Source organism: Tauraco erythrolophus, chromosome 1 (genome assembly GCF_009769465.1).
Source record: "Tauraco erythrolophus isolate bTauEry1 chromosome 1, bTauEry1.pri, whole genome shotgun sequence".
Taxonomy (NCBI): Eukaryota; Metazoa; Chordata; class Aves; order Musophagiformes; family Musophagidae; genus Tauraco; species Tauraco erythrolophus.
The window spans coordinates 116,074,604-116,101,879 of NC_141465.1; the positions used below are offsets into that span (position 1 = coordinate 116,074,604).

At 41.2% G+C, this 27,276-nt stretch overlaps 1 long non-coding RNA gene across 1 annotated transcript; it reads right to left on the reverse strand.

Annotated features, from left to right (window-relative positions):
* Window positions 1-12,853: 12,853 nt before the first annotated feature.
* LOC147529462 (uncharacterized) lies at window positions 12,854-13,572 on the reverse strand. Its single transcript, XR_015222206.1, has 2 exons — window positions 13,419-13,572; window positions 12,854-13,001 (listed from the first exon to the last, which is right to left on the reverse strand). It is a non-coding gene; the product is annotated as an uncharacterized LOC147529462 (long non-coding RNA).
* Window positions 13,573-27,276: the final 13,704 nt, after the last annotated feature.

Below are 27,276 nucleotides of genomic sequence, written 5' to 3' on the forward strand. Positions count from 1 at the left end.
TATTATGTACTTCAGAACTAGTTCATGTCAATCAAGCAAAGGCTGTAAAACAAACAAAAAACCAAACAGGTGATAGTCTTTCAGATTACAAATTCAGATGAAAAAGTTATCTACAAACGTGACTTACTTGGGAACATTGTTAGCCATTTAAAGTAATAAAAAATAGTATTCCAATTAAAAATAACATTTTCATCTTTGGAGCACCTATTTAATGGATCTAAGAAATGGCCAAATGACAGCTCTTGAGTATTGACAGGGATAACTTACTGAAAGACTGTGTTCTTAGGGGGATTCTTTAAGGATTATTACTATGCCTTATGTTATTCAATATTATTGTATTAACCAGGAGTAATAAGAACAAATTTGATGCTCACTTAAAGATTAGTGGAACAATATAACATGACGTAGACAATACATGTATTTAGAGCAATCAATTTCTTCAATAAACTGAGATCTACTGAAAGAAAACATGTTTTAATACAGGGCAGAAGCATAAGTCTCCTAACTGCTACTGAAAGATGTGGCTATAACATCTGACTTAGCTGCAAGTGACTGTCAGTTGAAAAGTTTTATAGCAGAGGGAGCATCTCTTAGCTTTCCTGTCTTTGTCCTCTGTCCCTAAGCCTCTCTGGTAAGAGAGCAGGCACTAGGCTGGCTGAAATTTCCATTTGACCAAACACAGCTGTCTTTATATTTTAAATGGAAAATCATATGTCTAGGGTCAAGCAGCAGGTATTGTTCAAGCAATGGCTAACTGGTTCAAATACACAGGAGATCAGACTAGATTTCTAGTTGTTCCTCCTAGTCCTAAACTCTGTAAAGCAGCCTAATGTGTAAAATGTTCAGCAAGGAGGTAGACAGGATTTTGCTTCAGTGTATACTTTGTATAAGAGAAAGTGGCATTTTCACCCCAAAGCCTGGCACAAGGGACCATTCAGACGCTGCACAGAGCCTGTGTGTGCAGAGCCCAGGCGCTGAGGTGGGTCAGGTCCCAAACACCACCCGGCCAGAGAAGGGCAGGTGAAAAACCTTCCAAAGAAGCATTTTTGTATCTCTACTTGCGATTCAGTCCTTCATGTCATCTGCCCCCATTCCAACTCAGAGCTGCTCTGGATACCTTAGCAAGTCAGAAATGGTATCTTGTTACTTTCCACAAACTACATGTGGAATTACCGTTCTTCTCTTTCTTCAAGTCCACACTTACTTTGCAACAGATGTAAGTGAACTGGGAAGAAAAAAGAACATGAAGTCAACATGTAGAGCCCTCAGAAAAAACTTCAAATACAATCCAGGATTCACCACACATCTACCATGTAAAAACATGATTAACTTATGTATTTATCCCATTCCTTGCACATCCTCTATGCTTTATATAAGCACTGTAACTTCAACATCAATGGAATATGTATTCCTTGCCACAGTCTCTGTCAGTAAAATGTAAGCTTTCTTGGCATTTTTGATGTGTGGAGATTTTATCAGGTCTGTAAAGTGCATTCAGATCTTAGCAGTTCAATGAACTGAACCTGTTCTGGAAATTATTTGCCATTAACACCTTATTTGCATGACTTTTTCTGATAGGCTAACACTATTTCCTTGGTAAATACACAGAACTTTTCTTAAACTACACTAAAGCAAAGTTAGTCTAAATTCTCCTCAGTTCCTCTCTTATTTGGAATAGCTACTCTTGAAACTTTGTCATCTATTGTATGCCCCTGCTGCCTTGAATTTTTTAGATTCTTTTGAAATTCCCATGCTTTCACTTTTCTTTTCATCAGCAATTCATACAGCCTAATTGAACATTTGAATCTTAAAAGAAACATATCCAGTTTTTGAGATTATCATTAAAAATTTAGATGCAAAAAAAAGGAAATATTTCCCCGTCTTGAGACGGCACATCTGCTCAGTAAACTTGGCACTAGTCTGTACTGGCTTTGTTCTTTTCTCCCCCAATACCTGCCCCAACCCCAACACCTGTGAAGACAAGCCAGACATAGCAGCATTAAATGGACATTAGTGATGTGTATTGCCAATTCTCAAATCCAGGTTGTGTCAGGAAAGAACAGAAAGGAGGATCTGAAAAGCAAGCTGACTGTGGAAAAAAAAATAGCCCAAATGGGCCAAGCCAGCATATGTGAGAGATCTTCCTCCATAGAAAATGTAATGGCAACACTGAAACATGTGAAATAGTCAAAACAGGAAAAAGAGTTCAACTGAAGTGTAATCATGCCACAAAAGTTGTCCGAATAGTTCTTGGATCAATTCTCATGATACTACTTAGAGTAGTGTCAGAACTTACTGGTCATCTTCCAGAGAACCTACCAGCTGCCTGCTATCAACATCACAGCACTCGTACACTTGTCTTTTCCTCTTCATTACAAATCTGACTGCTAGTGCTTTAAAAGCTGTTTTCCTCCAAACAGCAGAGATCCTACTTTTGTGCAGTTATGTTAAGAACAGCCATTTTATTAGCAAGTACTTGACCCGCTGGACACACTTACAACTATATGAATTCTTAAGTATTTCAAACAAACTATTCTTAATTACCGCACTATTAATATGTTAGTAAAAAAAGATGACTATGATATATCATATCCTGAGTACTATATAATACTGCTTGGAAATAACATTTATGTGAAACACACATTCTCCATGGAAATGTAGCTTTAATTTTACGCTGTTGAAAATTGTATCACACTGCTACAGCACACCAAGCAGGTGGTGTTGAAGGAGGATACAGGTAAAGCTGTGATAGATGCAGTAAAGCACAGGAGATAAAAGGGAAGGTATGGAAAGCACCTCGAGCAATTCCTTTAGAAATTCTATGTCTGGTTCTTGCCCACTTTGCACTTTCAGAAGTCATTTAAAGTTGAGCACCAAAACTTCAAAGACCAAGGCATACCTGCCCAGCTGATGTTTTACTGCTCGCAGCTCATCTGCACTTCGAGTCACTGAGCAGAGATAATGTGAAAGGCATCATGTGGTTTTAAAACTTTTAAGATAAGGCCAAAAATTTAAAAATTGGTAGAGCACTGTGGCAGGAAACTCCCTGTTCTACAAGTGAACAAAATGCAGGTCATTTCTGCAAATTATTTCTCAAATCAATCACTAGATTTAAAGAGAAAATAGAACCAAAAATCTGGATAACAGCAAAGGTTGAACTACTTCTGACAATAATTGACAGTGGAGAAACGCCTATGCTGTGGATGAAGTCCTGGCCTCACTAACTGTGACTGCAGATCTTTTAACTGGGCTCTTTTAGAATTAGAATTTGTCCCTAAATAGCTACACAATGCAAATACATGAGACGTAGATAACTACAGGGACTTATGAAAGAAATTGAAAGCTGAAACAGAGAAAAATAATCTGGAATGATGCAAAGCTTTCTGGTTTTTATTACGATTTTTGCAATGCAGTGGTGTCTTCAGCCACACCTTCCTGTAGAGTCCAAGGAAAAAAATCAGAAGGAATAATTTTTTTTTGATGTAATTGTGTTCTTGCATAATTATTTTACTCAATTGCCTTTCAAATACCCTGTGACCTACTGTAGATCTGTGGCACATCAGCACATATTTAACTATCTGACTGAACTGGGGACTTCTCATGCAAGAAAATGAATTCTACCCATGGAGCACTGGAAAAGAGTCACAGAGAGGCATGGATTAAGGGAGGGGTGTCTACAGCACTAGCATCTCTCCACACCACCCCTCACCCTCTTGGTGGCACCTGCAGCCGGTGAACAGGTCTGGTACCACACCACAATCAGGGATTCATCGTGCCATCGTCTCCTCAATCCGAGCAGGGCAATGTGCCAGTAGATCCTACCTGAGATGAGATGCTGCATCTCTCTACTGGGGCTCAATGACACTAAAAAAGATACACAGGAGGTGAGTAGTAAATGCAGTTGCTTTGTTCTAGGAAGGGGAGTTGCTCTACCTCAAATACTTTTGCACTCCTAATGTTCAGCTAATACGTTCTACATTTTTCTCAAATAATTCCAGCTTTTCATTTATATTTAGTGAGAGACCAAGGGAGGTGTGACCTTCTACAATCCTGGCTTAAAAACCGCACCAGAAAGAGCTCAGTGTAGCCGCAAGCACAGTCTGAAACCAAAGATGATTTACTGAGTTATTTCATTACAAAATAAATTGTTTATGATACTTTATGAAACACCCACACCCATGTCCATGAAAACAGAATGCTGTATTTATGACGCAAGCGTTATGAGAGGCAGTATAATTTTAGTGTCTTATACTTGAACTAGGCTAAAAATATATTGCTTTTGTCATCAAGGAACGGTTATGGTATTAAAAAAAAAAAAAAAAGATGACAATCTTGAAGACTGAATAGCACTGAGCAGCTGAGAATTAGGCAAGGAGTTACAGCACATTGTTCTGCAGTGGTCCGGTGTTGCACAGTTAAAAAAATAGAGCAGCTACCCAGCCCATTGCCTGATTGCCCACCCCACTCCATGGCAAGCTGCTTCCTCTGGCTCCATCAGGCTCCTGTAGCTTCTGAAGCTCTGAAGCAGCTACAGGGGTGGTGGCAGGATGCAGGGGACACGTGCCAAGCTCCCCGAGTCCTCACGAAACCAGTGGGGTCACAGTTCTACGTGGTTCCCCTGCCAGGGTGCAAAGGCAATGGGCAGAAGTCCAGGGGAAGTGCCTGCCGCACGCGGGCAGCGAGGTGATGCATTCCCCCGTGTCGGATTCCTGGAACACGGCAGTAGCAGCTGAAAACAGTCAGAAGGGTTTAAGTATGTGCACAATCATCAAAATGCGAGGGAGAGAGCCTCTGCTGATGAGAGAGAAGGTAAATAGAGCCTGAGAAACTGGAAACATTCTTTGATTTGGCTTACAGTGGTGAAAAAAATATCTTGAAAGACATTGTGCACAGCGGAGGGGCCATTAATCACAGGAAATGCACTTCCTCAAGTACAGTAGGGACATGCGGGAGTCTGTCATTTTTCAGACCGTTACTCCAGAGCTTTCCAGAATTTCAGAATATGGTCATCCATCCTTGAGACACAGGTGACATGGTGTGGCAATGGAGCGAGATTTCACCATGGTGGCATAGGGCTTTGATGCGCTGGAGAAAGACATGACTCCTGGGCTTTGGAAGCCTAGCACAAATTTGACACAGGTGCCCTGCCTGGCTTGACGTAGCTGGTCCTTCCCTAATATCCTGCCAGCCATGTGCATGAGGTAAGTGACCTGGGAACTTGCTGAACTGTAAACTAGTCTTCATTCTGGGCACTTTACTGATGATCATCAAATCCTGGAGCAGATACATCCTGCTATGGCAATAATTTAAAAAATTACAGAAATATTTTAGCATCAGTGGGCAAATTCTCACACCTGCATCGGAGCCATCTATCGAAATGTTAACAGTATTTCTTCGCCTTGGCCTTTGGATCTAAAAATCCAGAGCCAGATGTAGTATTTGCATTGTACAACCAATGACGGGCTATAAACTGGGAACTCTACATGTCTGTGGGAGTGGGAAAAAATAATCTCTGCTGGAAGTCACGAATTAGGGTTTGACAGGTTTTAAAAGTAACAATTTCATACAAAGCCTCCTGTTTTACTAGTAATACCAGGCCTTTGTCAGATGACCACATTTACTCACATTGTTCACGCAAGGCCCTAACACAAATTCAGTCTTCATAACACACCACTGAACTGAGACAAATTTGCTCTAAAACAAAAATCTTTCACCAGAACCCCAACAAGGCAGTAAAAAGCTCCAGCAAGCATCAAGGAACAGGTCCAGAGAAGTTGCTTCTAATATATAAGTAGTAATCATATTTGTTCCTATATTTTTGGACAACATTTCACTGTTAGAAGTGCAACAGACCTGTTCTGCTGGAGAAACGGTGGGAGGGAAAGTTTTTCCAAGAAGCTGTACACATTAAAATGAGCCAACTGTACTCCGCACGAAGTTATGCTAGCAGGAGCTGGGCTTTTTGTTCCTGACACCAGCCATCGGTGCTGTCTTCTGTAACCCCACGGGTTTGTCCATGAGTTGGCATCGACTGCGCATTGCTGCCTCCCTGCTGGCACAGCTTTCTGCGGCTGCCAGATTGTCTAAACGAAGAGGAGGGAAATTATAGGGGAGAGCCATCAGCTCTGTATGAAACTGAAAATGCTTTTCCACGTTTATAGCACTAACGCCTTCGTAAAATCCTAGGTACAGAAGGGATGGCGAAAATTTGGGTTTGAAATGAGCAGGCAGAGTTAAGAAAAGTGTTTTTTTAACTACTGCCACAAACATTGTTGACAGCAAAGTGATACTGGAAATCCTAAAGGAGGGAGTGCACAGTGGAGCCCGTCAGTTTAACTCTTTATAGGAGCATGTTTAATGGGACTTTATGTTCAGCCATGTGAACTTTGAAATACCTAAGTTCAAATTTCACCTTCAGACTTCCCATCTGTTCTTATTTCATCCTCAGACTTTCCATCTGCTCCCATCTAGGCCTTCCTAATGCCATGCCCAGTCAGACGGTATGGTTTTACCAGGTGCTTCTGTCTTGGAAATTTTATGGCGTATAAGAAACAATAAAAATTTATGCTGTACACGTTACTTCTGTTAATTAATTCCACTGCACAACAACGTTTTTTAAATTATATTGTCCAGAAAGTCTGTTAAAATCTACTGTAGACAAATATGGCAATATTTTATAGCTCCTAGTGCCAGATGGGTTTGGAGTTCAGACATTTGCGCTAATGCATTTTGCACTTAGGTGCTGTGCTGGGAAAAACTGACTCCCAGTGACAGAGTTAACATTAAAATATTGCCATTAGCTAGGGGCAGTGAATCCACGGTGGAGATGTGTTTTCCTGTATTAATTTTTGCTGGGACGCAGTACATGATAAGTTGTTAGTGTGCCATTTTACTTTTTTTTTTTAAAGTGAAAGATGTTATTTCCTAGTATCAGTACGTAAATATTTTCACGTCTGGAAGAGCAAGAATGTGCTGGCTAACAACCAAAGATGTGCTGGATAAAATCCCCTCCACCTGTTCAGAGGGCCATTGTGCTAGAAAAGAAAGATCATGAAATAAGCAGCGTTAGGTCTCATATCACAGCAAGTTTAGTAAGAATAATTAGTGTATTAAAGAAAGATTCACTATCCAAGGGCATTCCTATAATTTCTTGCTTCAGATCACTGAACTCAAAGCCAACAGATATTCTGAACTCTGAGTGCAGACAGTGGGTTACACAGTGGGGCTTGTTTTGGACGATGTTTTTTGTTTGCTTGTTTGTTCCACAAGACTGGGTAAGCAAGGCTTTACGCCAAGTGAGAGTTTCCTTCCCTCAATTTTGCTCCCTCCCAAGCACTCCAGTGTCTGTGCCTCCTACACACAAGGAATCCAGAATGAGGCCAGGGATTTCACGTTTGAACCCACCTTTGAACTGCTGTCAAATAGCGGACAACAAGGGCTTCCCCCCAACAACAGATTCAAAAGCAGCCTCCTGCAAAAGGCTCTGTCGTCTCCAGCCACACGGGAAGCTCCCCGATGGCCGAACAGAATTTGTTTTTAAGTGGCAACTCCATCAACATCACATCACGAGGGTTAAAAGGTGAGGAGTTGTTGACGGAGGAATGGCTCTCAGCAATAAAAATGGAAAGAGCAGCTTGTCTCATTTTCCTCAGAAAAATAGATGCTCTGGAAGGAGGACAGGGAAAGGACAGGGGGTGCAGACTGCAGTGTCTATTCAAGTGAACACGAAGCTCGGATATTATCTTGTCTGACAATTTTTGGAATCTGACAAACAGTTACAATTGATGCCGTTCATTTGCTCAGAGATTCAAACAGGAAATTTTATCATTGTGAGAACGAGCATTTACAATAATGCTGTGATTCAAGAATACTTTTGTGAATAAAAGAAATAAGTAGAGTTTCCTGCTATTTGTGCTTTTATAATATGTCATGCTTATAAATCCTCACACAGCTGTGGGTATTTGTCATGATAATCACGAATCTTCATACTTTCTTCAAATTTTAGTGCATGTGATTTGTTCCTGCAAATGATGCCACCACTGCAATTATCCCTATACTTTTTTCCATGTTATTTTGGTTTTAAAGTCACAATCTCATTTAAAGGGAGAAGAGACGATACCTGTGTGAATTATTGACTAATTGTGATGCACAAGTAAAGATTATGCAGATATAATAAGCATCTTACAAGCAACCCACTGACTAAAATCTGTTTTCATAAACTATTCAATGAATATTTATGCATAACAAATATATTCATGAACAGAAAAAAACCCTATATTTGCAATTAATATTTGAGTTGAATACTTCTGGTTTACAAATGAGGACATTTTGTTTGAGTTTGCTAATTCTCACTTGGTTTCCATGTCTGTGAACTAGATTATTCTAACACAAATTGGGAAAATATGTTATTATCCAATGCTTCCCATAAGTTTTGAGGCTCCATTTTTTGTATCTTCTAAAGCATAGAATCATAGAATCATAGAATGGCTAGGGCTGGAAGGGACCTTCAAAGGTCATCTAGTCCAACCACCCTGCAAGGAACAGGGATATGTCCAACTAGATCAGGTTGCTCAGGGCCTCGTCCAACCGGGCCTTGAACGTCTCCAGGGATGGAGCATCCACCACCTCTCTGGGCAACCTGTTCCAGTGTTTTACAACTCTCATGGTAAAAATTTTTTTTCTAATATCCAACCTGAATCTACCTCCCTCTATTTTAAAACCATTACCCCTTGTCCTATCACAACTGGCCCTCCTGAACAGCCTCTCCCCATCTTTCCTGTAGGCCCCCTTGAGGTACTGGAAGACCGCTATAAGGTCACCCCGGAGCCTCCTCTTCTCCAGGCTGAACAGCCCCAACTCTTTCAGCCTGTCCTCATAGGAAAGGTGCTCTAGCCCTCTTATCATCTTCGTGGCCCTCCTCTGGACCCTCTCCAACTGGTCCATGTCCTTCTTATGTTGGGGGCTCCAGAACTGGACGCAGTACTCCAGGTGAGGTCTCACGAGGGCAGAGTAGAGGGGAAGAATCACCTCTCTCGACCTGCTGGCCACGCTCCTCTTGATGCAGCCCAGGATGCGGTTGGCCTTCTGGGCCGCAAGAGCACATTGCCGGCTCATATTGAGCTTCTCGTCCATCAGTACTCCCAAGTCCTTCTCCTCAGGGCTGCTCTCGATCCATTCACCACCCAGTCTGTATTTGCGCCTGGATAAGCATCTTAGATAGATGCATCTTAGATAATATCTAATTACCTAGTTGCAAGTAAGCACCTTTTTGAAAGTGACACATAGTTTAACTCTAATAGGTATTAATATGATCATGATCCATTACCATTTCACTCATTGTTTTTTATTTCAACAATGGTGAAGCTGAAGGACTTTGAGAATTAGTTGTAGGATACAGATCCTTTATTTTCCGACTAGTTTGGACACACCCTAGGTCCATAGTAGCCAAAAATTGCTACCATCTGTTGGCCAACCAATAAGTTACAGTATGTGAAATGAGTTTATGGTCAAATGCAGGTGTCTCTCACAAGCTGCAATTAAATATATTACCAACTTGTCATGAGTGTATTGTGGAATTACTCCCAGAGAAGGTGGCGAAAATCCCATTAGGTTAAGTGTGCCATTGAAGAATCCACTGACAAAAGCAAGAGACAGTGTGTTCCCAGGAGCAGTCTCACACTAACAGCAGAGGGTTGGAGAAACCTCATGGGTTCATTGCTGTAATTCTGCTTCACGTCATCAGCAGAGTAATCTGAATTGAAACCTAATACTGAGGCTACTCTTTTTTTCTTATCTTTTCTTTTTTTTTTTTTTAACACATGGAAGTTCTCTATATGGGGATTTCCTGGATGTTTTCAAAAATTGTAAGTCCCACTGCAGCTTAATTGTATTTTACCATGAAGAAATGATAGAAGCCATGTACCTCAAATTCCCAGATACTGAGCTGACTTCCACCAGTTCCTGCCTTCTGTTTGTATAAAGCACCATCCTCCTTGCCAGTTTCCTTCAGCTTTTGCTAGAGGCTACTTCTCTTCCTGCCTGACCCATGCGGATCTCCTCCCTCTAGCTCTGTGGCAAGCAGCTCGCACACCTCTGTGCCCTCCTCAGTCTCAAAACAAACAAGATTAAAAGCTCTCTCTTTCTGACATGAAGTCTGACTTTGTCCGGGTGTAGGAAGGAGAGTGATATTTATGCTCACATGTCATAAAATCTTAAATTTTCACACAGGAAATCAAAATATTGGAAAGTACATGCATATAGCAACACTGTCTAAAATAAGTCATTCTGTTGCTTTGTGTCTTCTAGCTTCCCCGGCCTGAGATTGGAAAAAAAGTATTTGTGAATGCAGGTGGGCATGTGAGGGAAAGGAGGCAACTAGTGTATTTGGGTAAAAAAGAAGCGTCCCACAATCCCTTTGGAGGTACTTGGCAGAAGCCTCAAGGGTAGCAGAGCTCTGGTGAAGCCTCCCATCCTCCCAGCTAAAGACCAGGTCTGTGCTAGGAAAATTGGGTTCTTAGGAACAGCTCATTGGTCAAATCTGTGAAAAACTAGCAAAAACGAAAACAGATCTGATTACACTCCCTCGGGACTAGGAGAAAATTTCTTTTCAAATCTGAAGAAGATTGGCCCTGCCAAAGCATCAGTGAGAGCGGTGAAGGCAGAGCAGGACTGGGAGCTGGACAGTGAGAGCCTGTGCTGATGGGGGATGGTTGTGTGCTCTTTCCCACGTCACCTGGATCCTTTTCCACCTTTCTGTCATGGAAGCATTAAGAAGTGTCTACCCTTCTGCAACATAAGGCAAGAGGCACTCCAAACCTCAACAATACCCTTCAACTGATTTTTTTTCTTCCAGCTGTATCTTATGATCTTCGAATATTTCAAAATATTTTCAGAGGTTCCTCAATTACTCAGGCAAGCGCTTTTGCTTGTTCTGTAATGCGGGAGATGAGTGAGGACACCTGACACGATCAATGTGATCAAACAAGTGAACCTTTATTTGCATACACTCAGCGTGCTTTATAGCTTTCTAAACGAGACTTGGCAATCTATGATTGGTTACAATACAAACAATAGCCCACCCCTGAGTATGATTGGTTGCATCCCGGAAGCAACGTCATCATGGTGTCGAATTCCCTTTCTGCATCCAGGCACGTGCTCCCAGGAAAGGCTGGATTGTTCACATGTCTCAGGTATCCTTCCACACATCCCCCTTCTTGTTTTTGAACAATCCAGACTTGTTTTACAACCTGTTCAATCATTTTCGTGAGCAAGTGTAACAGACAAATTATTAAGCATACAAGCAACCCCCACACCTGCAATACACCAAACAACAAGAAACATAAAACCAGTTTACATATTAACATGAAATCTTATTATGAGTCTTTTGAACCATTTCTTGTCAGTAACCAGTATGTATCTGTGGGAAGAAGCCACATTCTAGTTTGCTTCGGGTATATATGGTTTTACCCACTTCGCCGGAACCCACAGTGGTCCGTTTCCTGTAAGTAAACACATATATCCTCTGCCTGTTACTTTTAATTCTACTGGTCCTTCCCACTTCCCTGTTTTTAAATCTTTATAGAGTACTAGGCCTTGCGTTTTTTCTTTCCAGAACGAGCCCATTCCTTTACTGTGTACTATCATAGGCGGCTCTTCACTGTTTCCTGCCAGCCGTAAAAAGTTCAGGACATACAACGTTTTCATTAATCCATCACTGGGCAGCCAACCCTGAGTTCCCACAATTAAAGCATTTCTTTTGTTTAGCTCCTCCCCCTTTTTGTTCTAATAGAGGACGAACAGCACTATATACCACAGCAGCAACTAAAGATGCAGGACCGGTGGTGCGTTCCATAACTTCTAACATATCTGCCACTTGGGCATCTCTAGGCAATGTGCTCAAGACCCTTTTTGCTTTATCATTGGCATTCTCAAAGGCAAACATTTTAAAGACTTGTTCCTTCATTGTCTCGTCCAAATCAGGATGACTTCGAACAGCCTGATGTAAACGATCAATAAAGGAAGGAAAACTTTCCTGGGGGCCTTGTTTAGTATTTGCAAAAGAATATACTTTTCCCGGTTCTCTAATTGAAATCATTGCTTGATAAGCTAATTGTTGTGACAACTGCAATACTTCTCCCAGAAACCCTTGCTGTAATGCCGTATTTGAAAAAGGACCTTGACCCATCAGCATTTGTGCTTGAACGCCATATAGAGGATCTCCCTGCTGCCGAGGTCGTGCAGCTTCACGTTCACATAGTTGTTGCCAGGCCCTGGAAAACAAAAGCTGCTGAGAAGGGGACAAAAGAATATTAGCAACTTGTTGAGAATCATGTGGTATCAGCACATCTGCTGTGAAAATAAATTGCAACAGTTGTTGAGTATAACTGGATTGAAGCCCATATTGCGATACCGCAGAACGCGCCTTTTCTAAAATTTTCCAGTCAAAAGGTTCCCATTTTCTATTTCCCCCATGGTCTGTGATAATGGGAAAGGCAGATGGTAGAAAATTTCCTTCGATTAAGGCTTCACGAATAACTCCCTTCCATCTTCTGCTTCTTTCTTCTTCATCCGGTGGCGCCAAGGGTGATGGAGCAGTCGGCACTGGCGGTGATAACAACGTAGCAAAAGGATTAGGTGTATTACGGAGATTTTCCTCTCGTTGGCATCTGTCGTTTTTAATTCCGAGAATTTGTCCATAACTTGCTGCAAGACTTCTTCAGATAGTTCCTTTTTCTGTTGTTCTCCCAAAGAAATCGGTGCGGACAAAGGTTCCTCCACTGGGTGGAGCTCTCGGCGGGGTGGTGGGAGGTCAGGGTAGAGGCGGTACTTAGGCCGGCAGGACCGTCCGCCTGTTCCCCCGCCCCTTTGTAGTTCTTCCGCCTTCTCTTCCGAGTCCCCTTTTTCTGCCCACGTGCTGCCGCCATCTTGGCGCATGCTGTCGCCATTTTGGCTGCCGCCATTTCGGCGCGGTTCTAAGCACGTGGTCCCTGAATTCGCAGTTTCTACTTTGATAGGCACAGAAATTCGCGTAGAAAAGATAGAGGAAGTGTTTGGTAAAGAATCAATAGGAGAGGGGGTAAAGGGAGCAAAAGCAGCAGCAGCGACAGTTCGTTCGACTTCCATGGTATGCAACGCTTCTTTAATTAACTTCCACAGGGTAGCATATTTGTTCGCCTCCTTTGCACTCGCTCCCCCCGAACTGATATCATCCCATAGCTCTCTGCCTATGGCTTCCCACGTAGCGAGTTCAAAAACGACTCCTACTGAGGGGATTAATTCTTTGTTCCATGCCCACATTAACAGCCCTTTAAGAGCCGAGGATTCATATTTAAGTCCTCTCACAGAGAGCATGTGTTGGAGCAGATTTAGGACAGCCTCTTGTTGCTTATCCAACCCCATCTGTCTCCCCGACCGCTCACCTCTTCTAGGCGAGATTCCAGCGTCGATCCAGCGACTAAACAGGTGCACCTTTTTCCACTTAGTGACTGGGCAGGTCACTGCTCATTCCGCCGGGGCAGCGGATCATTCGGTCGGCCTTCCACCCTCTTCCTCGCCAAGTCTTGCAACTTTGCTGTGAGGAATCTGAGGGTCCCTGTTCGGGCGCCAATTGCGGGAGATGAGTGAGGACACCTGACACGATCAATGTGATCAAACAAGTGAACCTTTATTTGCATACACTCAGCGTGCTTTATAGCTTTCTAAACGAGACTTGGCAATCTATGATTGGTTACAATACAAACAATAGCCCACCCCTGAGTATGATTGGTTGCATCCCGGAAGCAACGTCATCATGGTGTCGAATTCCCTTTCTGCATCCAGGCACGTGCTCCCAGGAAAGGCTGGATTGTTCACATGTCTCAGGTATCCTTCCACACTGTAAGTCTCATAAACCATAACAAAAATATCCAATGCTTTTCATCCTTGACACCTTAGGTCTTTTCTTGGTTCTTCCAAGTTCTAATTATTCCCTGGAAAGCACTTTAAGTTTAGAGAACATCTTGATCACTAAAATGATGTCAATGTTTTACAGTACTGAATTCAAAATGAATCCAGCAGGAGATATATCAACTCCAATTAGCATTTACTGCATTTTTAATTCAGTACAAAGACTTTCCTGGAATTAAAGACATCATCATAGTTTTAGTAATTCACAGTTACCCTCTGGGACCTAGAAGCGAAGTGAGAAACACAGAAATATTGTCTTTTGTTATCTCTGTATGTTGTGTAAGGGTGATGGGCAGTGTTTGGATGATGGTAATTGGTTTATAATGGAATTCTTTTTTGTTGTTTTTTCCTGTTTTCTTTTTTATAAATAGAAATTTTTTAGCTCTTTCTTCTTCCTGGAGAATTTTTGCAGCTGTGGCTCCCTGAGGGACCTGCACTCTGTGAGTCTTTCAGCACTGAGCACTTCCAGTTTGTCAGATAGAGTCTGACAAGCTTCCTAGGTCATCATGGAGTTGTAGATCTGTGTTAGCTGGGAATTAACTACTTCAGTTTCACCAACTACGCTGAGGATACCTTTCTCCTTAATATTTTATTCTCTGTTTTTGAGCTATTTTAAATGTCTATTACTAGTAAGTCATGGTTATAGGAGTGTCTTTGGTAAACTGGTTGGGGGACAACGTTGATTTGGGACAATGTTGATTTGACTGTGGACAGCATGAAGACCGTGAGCCAGCCATGTGCTCTTGTGGCCAAGAAGACCAATAGCATCCTGGGGTGTATTAGAAGGGGTGTGGTTAGTAGGTCGAGAGAGGTTCTCCTCCTCCTCTACTCTGCTCTGGTGAGGCAGCATCTCAAATATTGTGTCCAGTCTGGGCCCCTCTGTTCAAGAAGGACAAGGAACTGCTTGAGAGAGTCCAGAGCAGGACCACAAAGATGGTTAAGGGAGTGGAGCATCTCCCTTATGAGGAAAGGCTGAGAGAGCTGGGTCTCTTTAGCTTGGAGAAGAGGAGACTGAGGGAGGACCTCATTAATGTTTATAAATATGTAAGGGGTGACTGTCACGAGGATGGAGCCAGGCTCTTCTCGGTGGCATCCAATGACAGGACAAGGGGAAATGGATATAAGCTGAAACATACGGGGTTCCGCTTAAACATGAGGAAGAACTTCTTCCCAGTAAGGGTAACAGAACACTGGAACAGGCTGCCCAGAGAGGTTGTGGAGTCTCCTTCTCTGGAGATGTTCAAAACCCGCCTAGACGTGTTCTTGTGTGATCTGATCTAGGTGGTCCTGCTCCAGCAGGGGGATTGGACTAGATGAACCTTTGAGGTCCCTTCCAATCCCTAACATTCTGTGATTCTGTGATTCTGTGATTCTGTTAAAGAGGAAAAAAAGAACCCTTAGATTTACCTAAAATAATGTATTTTCTTTTTCTTCTTAAAAAACAAAAAAAACCCCAAACAAACAAACATACAAACAAAACAAAAAACCCACACCAAAACCAAACAAATCTTGACTCCTTCAACCCAGGATATTAAATGAAGTTTAGAAGACTTACTTTCCGAGGAGAGTTTCTCTTTTGTCTATTGGCCTCCTTGAGACTTCAGTTGAAAGTCCAGATGAATTTCCAGATCTTCCTGGGAAGACCCAAACTTATGATCTCTAGTAGAGGACTCTCTTCCTAGCTGGTTTGTAGGAAGGGGCTCCTCTCCATCTCCTTACTCACTGCATGAGTGTTGTTAGATATTAAGTGAGTCAAAGAGAATCACAAGGGACTTCTCCCAAGTGTAGTAAGAATGGCACATACACATTCCGTAACTGATAGCAGTGAATATTTAAATGTATCTGTAGAGAAGATTGAATTTATGGGTCAAAAAAAGATTAATCATAGAATCATACAATGGTTAGAGTTGGAAGGGACCTCAAAGGTCATCTAGTTCCAACATCCCTGCCATGGACAGGGAAACCCTCCACTACACCAGGTTGCCCAAAGCCTCATCCAACCTGGCCTTGAACACTTCCAGGGATGGGGCATCTACAACTTCTCTGGGCAACCTGTTCCAGTGCCTCACTACCCTCAGAGTGAAAAATTTCTTCCTTAGATCTAATCGAAATCTGCCCTCTTTCAATGTAAAGCCATTGTCCCTTGTCCTATCACTACACACCCTTGGAAAAAGTCCCTCTCCAGCTTTCCTGTAGGCCCCCTTTAAGTACTGGAAGGCTGCTATAAGATCACCCTGGAGCCTTCTCTTCTCCAGGCTGAAAAGCCCCAACTCTTTCAGCCTGTCTTCATAGCAGAGGTGTTCCAGCCCTCGGATCATCTTCGTGGCCCTCCTCTGGACCCACTCCAGTAGCTCCATGTCCTTCTAATTCTAATTCCCAAGTTGTGTCTTCCTCCTCAACACCTGGTCAGACTCTCCAGCAGCTCCTTTAGCTGCTTGGGAATCACCTCTCCTTCTGCAGACCAAATTTTACAGCCAATGGCAAGGTTTTCAGTGCTGTCTCACCTCTTGATTCCAGAAATCATGTGAAGCTAGTGTTAATATTTCACATTCTGCATGAGTAAGCTCTAATTAGGATGCCTAGCTAGACTAAGAGGTCAAATTGTTTGCCATAACATGATTCTGTGAAATTATGCCTTAAGTGAATTAATAGGATTTTTAGGGTCTGTTACAAAAGTGAGAGTAGCAGTAGCTGTAATCATGCAAACAGGAAAGAAAAACACAGGACACAAAAGAATTTGGATGGTTCCTAAAGTTAGTGCAATTTTGAACTTCATTACCACACACTGTGTCTCCTGGAAGAGACTGACAGGGGCAGGCAAGGTTTCTTCACTTGGGAAAACCAGTCCCCAAGAAATGAAAAATGTACTGTCTTTTGCATCTGTATTGATGACGCAAACAGAACAAAATCTATACTAATGAGGGGCATTCAACCACTTGGTGGTGTGGTCCACCTCCTGCTTTCCCAGATAAGGTCTATCCACTAATTTACCTCAAGAGAGGGAGCACCAACAAGCAGCAGGGACTTCTCACCCATGTGAGCTGCCAGATTCTATGCAACCAACAAACTAACCATTTCCATGAGCCAATGGTGTCAAGAATGAGGTACCACTGGCACCAGTTGTCCTCTCCATGCCAGTCAGAAGCCAAACTATTCCATGCTTTTTGGTATAAACATTAATAGCTCATTCCAACATGTCAGTACTATTGGTCTTTCAGGAGCACCCATGAACGACCCTTGACCAAGAAATGTAATATTACAATACAATCAAAGAGGTTACAAAGGCCAGGAGGGGGTTCCTATTCATCCCAGGACTCTTACCTGAGTATAAGTAGAAACTCCTTGCTTCCACTTGGTTCATGCATGCCTTTTGCTTTCATGTTAGTGAATGAACAACACAGTCCCCAGGCTCTGATATTGGCTCCCGTTCCTGCCTCTACCACTACTTTGGCAGGATTTATGTCCAAAGAGTTATGCATTCGAAGGCCATGTATCAAATATCGTTATTTATTTATGCCGTTGCATCTATTTATTTTGCTTCATCCATGAACCCTGCACATATTCCCTAACTGCATCCCCAAAACCCAGTGAACCTTCAAACCTTTCCATGAAACCCAGAAATTAGTCTCTGTGCTTGTCAAATGGCAAAAGCCTTTCTTTCCACAGAGGCTTTACAAACTTCTGTCTCTTGATCTCTGAAATACCCTGAGTCTTCAAGACCTTTTTTCTACCTCATGACTCAGAAACCTCCTCCTGAAGTTTTCTCTGATGCATAGAAATGGGCAATCTCACTGAACCCAGATATCATGTTCTAAGCCTCAGAGATCCTATTAGTCCCTTTGTAACTGAATAATAAATTCCCAGATGGACTGAAAGATGTGGTGTTTTTTCTGAAACCTGGAGGCATGTGTTGTGTCCAGAGTCTTAACTAAACCTTAGGAATGAGGGAGAATCCTGTTTCCAGAAAAGAGCCAATTCATACACTCCACACAGATCTGGAAGAGGGATTTGCAGGGTTATTGTAGAAGGTCCAGCTTTCATGGCAGTACTCAACTCAGCCTAAGTGCACTGACACATCCCAAATTAGTTTTCACTAACTGCTGAGGCCTTTCTTAACTCCGTATCTCTGCTCCACTCCTGCCTCAAATTCCTACTCCTGGTACCACCTTGACTTCTCACCTTGGGACTGCCTTGGGTACTCCTCCAGTCATAGGACTAACATCTTCTAGCCTGAGCTATAATATCATTGAACCTCTCAAAGGACCTAAATTCTCATATATATTCAGAAGTCCTTGGTCTGGCAAGACAGGTGGAAGCAAGACATCTAACCTATCGGTATTTCAGAGTTAAGTGAGGTAATCCCACATAAGACTTCAGAGGAATCTGATTTATTAGTCTGCTCGATTCATTCAGATAGCGCCAAATTCAGCACAAACAAATGGAGTGATGGAGTTACACACCTCATAGTCAATAACCTCAAGTGTTCCTTTGAGAAGCGACTGGGTTGAAATCCACAGCCTGAACCCACATTGCAGGTCTCAGGAGGAATCCAACAACTAGGCTATTGAGTTGCCTGGAATAGCATCATTCTCCCTTCCCTTCCTCTGAAGCTGAGCCACAGAGCATAAAAGCAATCACAATTCATAACTGAGAAGAAAAGATGAAATGAAAAGTAAAGCAGAGGAGAAGGCTTAATAATTTTCAAAGTCAGAATTGTATTCATAATCTTTCTTCAAATTTTTGAAGTCAAGTAATCCAGACTATAGTTTAACTCTCTAATATTGACGAAGCTGATCCTCATTTATGCTAATGTCCTTTATGTCCTGCATTAACTGTTCATTTAAACCTTTTTAAGGTCCCTTTACATCTCCAGAGCAGTGTAAAGGAGCCATATTATAAATTAGTGTAGGCTGGAAACATTTTCTCCACTATTATTTATTCAGCTTTGTGTGGATTTCTTTGGTATGGAAACTATACGAAGCTTTAATTGAATACGTCCCCACAAGTCTTAAAACATTACTACTATAGATGATCGTTTCCAAGAACTGTTCTCTAGAATTATTTATGCTCCAGTCTTGCTAAGGACATGAAGATTTTGCAAGTGAATATGAATTACCATACAGAAAGCTTGGGCTTTTGCCAGGACTTGCATGAGATGAAAGTATTGACATAAATGAAAAGGATGACTGATTTCTCTCATGGCTTTCTGGTATGCTTGGAAAATTTTGCCAAAACTTTGCATCACGAACTGCTTCATACTTCTGTCTAGAGCATGCAGCGTGCTGTTCACCTCTGTGCAGAGAGCTAGCAAAGTGTATTTTTCCCAAGAGGCCTTTGGATATGAAGAGACTCCAGTCACTGTGCCTTTTGCACAGCATGGAATTCAGCCAGGGTGACTGCCAGCTTGCTAAGGTCTGTTTAGACCAAGAATAACCCGACCCAACTCCAATAACCAAACTCCATTCCAAAACAGAGTGCTGCAGTAGCGGTTTTCTATTTTCTATCTCCTGAGCAAACTGCTTGCATGGCGATCGCTGCGCAAGAGCTTCACTCGTAAACTGTTATCAAGTGTTTCGTTTGGTTGTACTGAAGCAAGTTGATCTCGCTAAGCTTTCGTCTTGAATGTAAACCATTTGAGTGACTGTAAATAACAGCATCTATGGGATAAAATAACAATTTCTTTAAAAGGAAGATGTGGTATTTGCCTTCATGTAAAAACAATTCATCTGTAAAATCTCTTTATCTCCTTCATTCTTCCTCCGCTGGGAGTATCCTGCAGCTCCAGCTGCTGAAATGTAGCAGAGAGTAACAAGGCTATCAACCACACTGGCTTAGAGGTCTTTAAAAAGCAAAATTGTCAAAGGAGGCCATTGACTTTAGTCATATCTCAAATGCAAAATGTTGATTATTCTGAATTTCCTTCCCAAAGTAACCACTCTGAAAAGCAGCTCCTTTTATGTGGCTCAAAGATATCTTGGAGTTTTACCACTGATCTCTGTGGGGCCAATTTTTCAAATTGCAAGTAATTCTTGGAATTAAAACGCTGTATCCCACTTCCAGCAATGTTTTGCAAATCCTCTGTCTTCCTTTGAACTAAATGCTCCCTAGGCTTCTGCTTTATTCTTCTACTGAGCTCACATGTCTGAGAGGCACAGTATATAACACAGTCACTTATTATCAAAAGAAGGTAAATATTAGAGACAAATTGGAAATATGTGTTGGGGCCTGAATTCATCCCACTTAACCATAGACAGCCCACTAAGGTGCATGAATTTGAGATACAAGTACTCCAGGTTGTCCATAGAGTCAGTAAAGAGAGAAAGGCATTTTCTGGATGCAGAAATCTTTATGTAAGACCTCTGGCTTGACTTTTTGGGAAAAGAGACAGGGCAGTTGTGTGACTAAATTGAGGTGCCTGAGTCTGGCATGAATCTGGCTCTGAGTCTGTGGTGAAGTATGGTTGATCTTTAGAATATTAAGGTACCAGGACTTTAATACATGTTTCTGTCACGTTATCCAGCCTGAAAGAGAGGATTTTCAGCAATGAGTTGAACTGCAGAATCACAGAATAGTTTGAGTTGGAAAGAATCTCTGGAGGTCTAGTAGTCCAGCCTCCTGCTAAAAACAGGGTCAGCATCAACATCAGGTGAGATTGGTCAGGGCCTTGTCCATTTGACTTCTGAACAGATCCAAGGGTACAGACTCCACAACACCACTCAAATTTTACTTTTTTTCAAGGGTGAAGGGGATGATAGCTATTATTGCATAGAAACATCTTGTGAACAATGAGTTTACGGTCAAAGACACCAGCAGAGAAAACCACATGATGAACATTTTTGCACTAGTAAAAGATACACTTTTTAACCAGAGTGAATGCAAATTTTTGTTTAGGTAAGTCTACAGGTGGGTGAGCCTGTATCAAGCCACAGTGCACTGCTAAATGTTACAAAGATTTATTGCACCTAGGATCACAGCCAGTGTTTTGAAAATGTTAGCACTTACATAGATTTGCATGGACTGTGATCATGCACACTCCTATTGGAGCCCCATCTTCATGCCATACATTCAGGGATAAATAGGCATTTCTTTACATGCTGAAATCACTTAGCCTTAAGTGATTTGCTGTATGTGAGGACTTACCTCTCAATAGCACTCCCCAAGACATGTATGCCATTATATGAATTAAGAGACAAAACAAAGGGGAAGTCGAACAGTTATTTCAATGATAAAGACTATGTAAGAATCTAAAAGGATCTCAAAATATAAACATTGAGATCCACATATCCTGACAGAGGATTATTTCTCTGTGTGATATCTTATTCCTGTTATTATTATTACTATATATGATATCTTATTCCTATGTGTGATATCTTTTTTTGCCTTAAAAAATCTGGGAAATCAACTACCACTTCCATAATCTGCACAAGGATCTAAGGGTCATTGTTTTAGTCATAGTGCTGGAAAATAAATTCAATTTGCAGGGTCATGGGTGCTGTTATAACAGCTTATGGACAGCAAATATTTCTTGTCAACTTATAGCATTTGTCTCTGTTTCTTTTCCTAAGAGCTGCCCATGCTGTCTTTTTTACAAATTAATTTGAAATTTCAGAAGACCACACACTTGGCTTTTCCTTTTTTTTTTTCCCAGAAGTCTCTAACAGGGAGAGGAGCCTTGTTAGAATGATTTCTTTCCAGAATAGAATTTGAACTGGAATTCCACTCGTGAAATGTTATTTTGTTCTGGCCAGCATCCATAAGTTCCATCTTCATATTAGAAGTTTATCGTCTTGCTTAAGCTGGAACTGTGTCCAGCTGGGGAGATGCCATTCGCCTCCCTTCATCATCTTACTAAATATTCAGAGAATGAATTCAAACAGCTAAAAATGTGTGGCTCATAATATGCAGCTTGAATTTACAGTAATACTATCTGCACGCTAATAAGGAATTTGAAAGCTATAAAGATGATTATCTTTGTCCTTAAAGATTTATGTCCTTAACCAGGCCAGTTCCATATTAGCAATGATATGCTAAGCAGCCACTTATTTTAGAATTGCCAACATTTTCCCTACTCTTTTTTTCAGCAAAATGCACAAAGCTCAGAAATTCAAAATGAAACTGAGGTTAAGATAGAAGTTGTCATAATAACTATTTAGTCCATAAATTTAAAAAAAAAAAAAAAAAAGTCAGCTTGTTATTCCACCAAACAGTTCGAAGTAGGAAGTCTTGAATAACCTTATTGCCATTGCCTGAAAGTGGATTAAAAAAAACTTCAGGAAATTACTCTTTTGATCTCAGTAATATGTAAATTTTCATCTGATCTCTGCTGACAGTCCTCTGTTCTTTGAGGTCAAATCCATTCCTCTGTTCAAACTCCTGCATTTCTGTATGAAAAAGGACATTGCTCTGCATGACTTAAGAACTTCTTCATGCAAATGTTTATGAGAAAATATTGCAGTGATGGTTTTAGAGACTAGTTGCAAGAATAGTCCTTTGGGAGCAGTCACTTCGCTCTCAGTAGCAGAGGTGGTTATTTCTTTTTTTACACATTGAACATGAATAGTTAATCTGGGAACATGTCCAGAGACCTCCCGCCAGCCCACCCAGTTCCTGTGGTTTTGGAATAGCAGCAGTGGCCTGCAGGGTCTCAAGAGTCATTGCCCTCCTCTCCAATGGCTGTGTGGTGCTACCAGCCATGACCTCTGCTCCTCTGAAATCCTCAACAGTCTTCAGGCAACGGGCAAAAAGTAGGGACATCTCAGACACTTTAGCAAGAGTCAGAAATCTCAGAGGAGAGGACTTTGTCATTCCTAACCTTCTGTTTCTCTCATCACGAGCCCTCATGTGCTTGTATCTGCATTGCCTTCATACCTGAGCCTTCAGCAGCAAGTGGGAGAGCATTGTGGTTCCTTCCAAACTAGCCAAACACTGTTTATCTCTGTAATTGCCCAGGACAGTGTGTTTTATTTTATAAACCAAAGGTATATTCAATGTGGCAATACATTTTCTTTAAAAGTCAACCCCTCTGGTGCAGTAAAATGCATTAGGTTTGATGTGCTTGGCTATGAAAAGCTTTCCTTTTGCCAAGGCTAAATTGTCTGAAGTCTCAAAGTAGGAGTTATCATGTTATTTGAGATGAAGGGCAGAATAATTTGTGGTGCTTGGGCATGACACATGTAATTTTACACTTTATCTGTAGGTGTGATACTGGATTCTGCCAGAGCAGGCACCTGGTATCAATGTTCATTCTGGCATTAGTTCAGCAAAACTCACAACTCCTGAGAAAAAGCACACATTTCTGTATAGGAAAACAACCTAAAGTGTCCAGATGTAGGCTAGTATTAGAAATGGGTCACCTACGCAGTAATTTGTGGGTGAGAGAGAAATGGAGGGAGGTATTCTTATGGGGTTTTTTTTCTTTATTTTGGGATGATGTGGCAAAAGCAACTGCTATGCATCTCTGTCTGTGTCTTCACAATTGTTTGGAGAAATTTGCTCATACTAACATTTTAATGCAATGTTTATCCTAGAGCACATTAAATAAAACTTCATTTTGATATTGAGAGGTACTTTTCCTGTTATCTGCCTGCCATAGCTGTTTGCACCTGGCAAAGAGATCCTTGAAGGGAAGGAAGACTTTCTTCACAACTTCAGTGGACTGAGGGTTGCAGCAGTCTCCAAATAACTGATGTTGCTGTGGGCAGGCTAGGCACTGAGCATCAGGGGAGATCATTATTTAAAATCAGTGTTGAGAAGGCCATTTCTAGCGTCAGTGTTAGGATGAGTCATTTAAAATTGTTCCTGGAGCTACTGTAGAACAAGTTTATCAGATTCATACCCCTGATCCAAATTATTAGCATGCAAGTGCGTGCTCCTCACAGAGAGAGCAGTTGCAGAGCCTGGTCCATTTTTCAAGCTGAGTTTCCAGAACTGAAAAAATCCATTGTAGAAGCAGCCACTAGTTTAAAGCCTGGTCATCTGGTGAAAACTGCCAGACAGCCTCATGTTTCCATTGCAGTATATGAGCCTTGTTATCCAAATATTGGTACTTTTCAAACTGCAGCTTTTATATAAAAACAGAAGTGTTATGGTGCACATAAATGGAGGTGACTGATTTTGCAGCAGGTCTCTATGTACAAGTAACTATAAAAGGTAGACGACATGGGATTTAGCAGGCCATGCTCAGAGTACTAGCCATAGCAGCATTGTTTCACAGCTTTGAATTTATAGAGACAGACCAGAGCAATAAGAGAATCAGTGATTCGTTTCACCTACTAAATAAAAGAAGTATGTTCCAGCTATCATGACGTGCCATTAATAAAACCACCTGTGCTTTGAACTAGGTAATCAATAACACTCAATTTTGGAACAGATTTTTATACATTTTTTGCAGGGTTGTTGGGGGTTTTTTTTCTAACTTTATAGTTTTGTTTCTTGTTCTTCACCAAATCAAGAACCACCAGTCAAACGTTTTAATAGTGAATCTGAATCTATATCTCTGCTTTTCCACTGCTGTAAACTGCATTTTTGAAGATCAAAGCCAGCATCTAAACAATTGAGGTTTGGGTGTAATTTGGCATTCTGAATAAAAGTCAAGAACTTTCTTTAAGTAGTATCTTTAAAGCTATGTGTTGAGAAAGCTCTCCCTAATCCCCTCTGTAAATAGCCCAAACAGAGCAATCATAAGCCATATATGTGTTCTGTCACCTTTTTCTGCAACTATTGCAAGTGCAGAGATTTCTACTGTAAGAGATGCTATAAGAAAACTTGACACACCATTTGACAAGTCAGAATGAAGCAACACAATTCAGCTGCATAATTTTGAATCTCTGGAGAAAATTTGCAACATGGTCTGAAAAGTTCTGCAACTGCAAAATGTCACTGGATAATATTTTAATATTAAACAAATCTGAAAAAGTTATGAGTGTCCACATACACTTGTATTGAGACAGACAGAGAGAGAGGCAGAAAAAACATGCTGTAATTGTTTACAAATTCCTACAGATGTTTATTCGTTTTCTCTGGTTGAAACTCTACTTGGTATGTGATCAAAAGCAACTATATAAAGGAGTTTGCCTTCTTTAAGAGCATTCCTTCCATTAGTGATAGTATTAGAAGACAGGCCAAAAAGAGGATTTCTGAACGGAAATCTTGTTGACAGTTGTGGTAATCCAGACTGCAGTTGGCTGTTTTTCCATGTGGCTGTTGGGCTGGGATTTTTGTTTATGGTTCTGGTTGATTACATGTTCATGTTCTCTATAGTCTTTGACAGACAGCTTCAAACCAGAAAAGCACAACTATAATCCAAAAATATGTTCATATCCTCAGTTACCACAATCTTCAACTGCTTTCAAGAATTATTATGCTATTTAGATTACAAAGGGTACAAAAAAGTCCATAACAGCTATTATCAAATTCAGCTGTAACCTTCCTAGCAACACTGCTCAACCGAATATCTGTAAAGCAAAATTCTGGCTTTCCAGATCAGTGTAATAATGGCAGAGTTCTTCAGAGAAGGCCTAACACAACAAAAAATGATGTTATGGTTAAAAACGTTTATGTAGAAGTAGCCTGACTCACATGACTTATCCCCATCTAAGAGATGCAAAGGTTAGAGTGAAAACATTAGATCATCTAGTCTGCATCTAATTCAAACCATAGAATCTCATCCAGTTACTCCTGTATTGAAGTCAGCTGCTTAGGCTTGCCAAGAAAAATCTTCTAAGAAGATATTGAGCCCTGATTCGTGAAGAAGTAGTAATTCTTGCCAGTCACATTATTTACCTATAGTTTTCCATTATGTCCTTTGATGAATCTGAATTTTGATTGGTGAATGTGCTGGGGGAATTCTGACAAAAAGAAAAAAAAAAACAAACTGTTGCTTGCAGCAATGGTAAATTAGTAAACTTCGTTCTACTCATGCTATATATCTCCAGAAGAAAAATGCCAGAAGTGTTTTGCAAATAATCCTGTGACAGGTATAAAAGCAAGTGTTCTTTCCAGAAATTGATGGAGAAATAGAGAGAAAATTGATAATTAAAGTATCATGGGTGACTGAAGGGTGGCAGGAAGAACATCCTTCCACATTTGCTCATGAGTTAGATCCATAAAAACCTGATTGTCTGAAAAAAAAAACCAAAATACACACATGCAATTTACAGCTACAGATCCATACACAAATAAATGTATGATTCTTGCTGTTTATAGTCAAGCTTAAAGGCCTTTGGGTTATACTTCACGAGTTTTTTATTTCATTTTTATGTGGTTTTCACTGTTGTACCCCACCAGTTCTAGATGGGTCACACACACTGACGCAGAGCTTTGAAATACTGAAGATTTCATAATGCCACCTGTTACAGCCATGCCTGTAACAGTCTTGCAGAAAAAGTCATACAGACACACACACACACACGCACACACACATATTAATTGTACTTACGATGAACAAATCTGCCCTGCTGCCTCTGTACAGGCAGAGCCTGTGCCTCACAGGCATAGGTGCCAGGTGTTCAGTATGGAGCTGAATTTCACCTAAATCCTTTGCTCAGTGTTTTTTAAACAATTCTACCAACAGCTCTTGGCCCCATCAACAAAACTTAGCAAATCAGAGTAAAGGCCATTCTTTAACTCCTCATTAAATAATCAATCTATCCCAGATTATGTCCCTGGCCAATTTTGTGATTTTAGGGATGTATTCACTCTAAATCAGGCACCATTTTTTCTTTCACAGCTTTTCTTTTTAAGACTTTCCCTCTCTTACAATTCTTGGAAGGGGGATATGTAAGTTACATAGAATCATAGAATCATAGAATGGCATAGGCTGGAAGGGACCTTAGAGATCATCTAATCCAACCTCCCTGTCATGGGCAGGGACGCCTCTCAACTAGATCAGGCTACTCAAGGCTCCGTCCAACCTGGCCTTGAACACCTCCAGGGAGGGGGCATCCACAACCTCTCTGGGCAATTTATTCCAAAGTCTCACCACCCTCGTACTGAAGAATTTCTTCCTAAAATCTAATCTAAATCTGTTCTCCTTCAACTTAAACTCATTTCCCCTTGTCCTATCAGTGGACACTCTTGTAAAAAGTCCCTCCCCAGCCTTCCTGTAGGTTCCTTTCAGGTATTGGAAGGCAGCTATTAGGTTCTTAGGTTCCCCTGAAGTCTTCTCTTTTCAGGGCTGATACAGCCCTTCTCTCAGTGCCTGCCAAGAAAAGATAGATCAAGTGTTCAGTTATATATATAAAGATATAGCGATGATTCCAGAATAAAACACATATCTTCATTGGCTAATGACTTCTTGGAAATTTACTGACAAAGATCTTTGGAATAATCAGT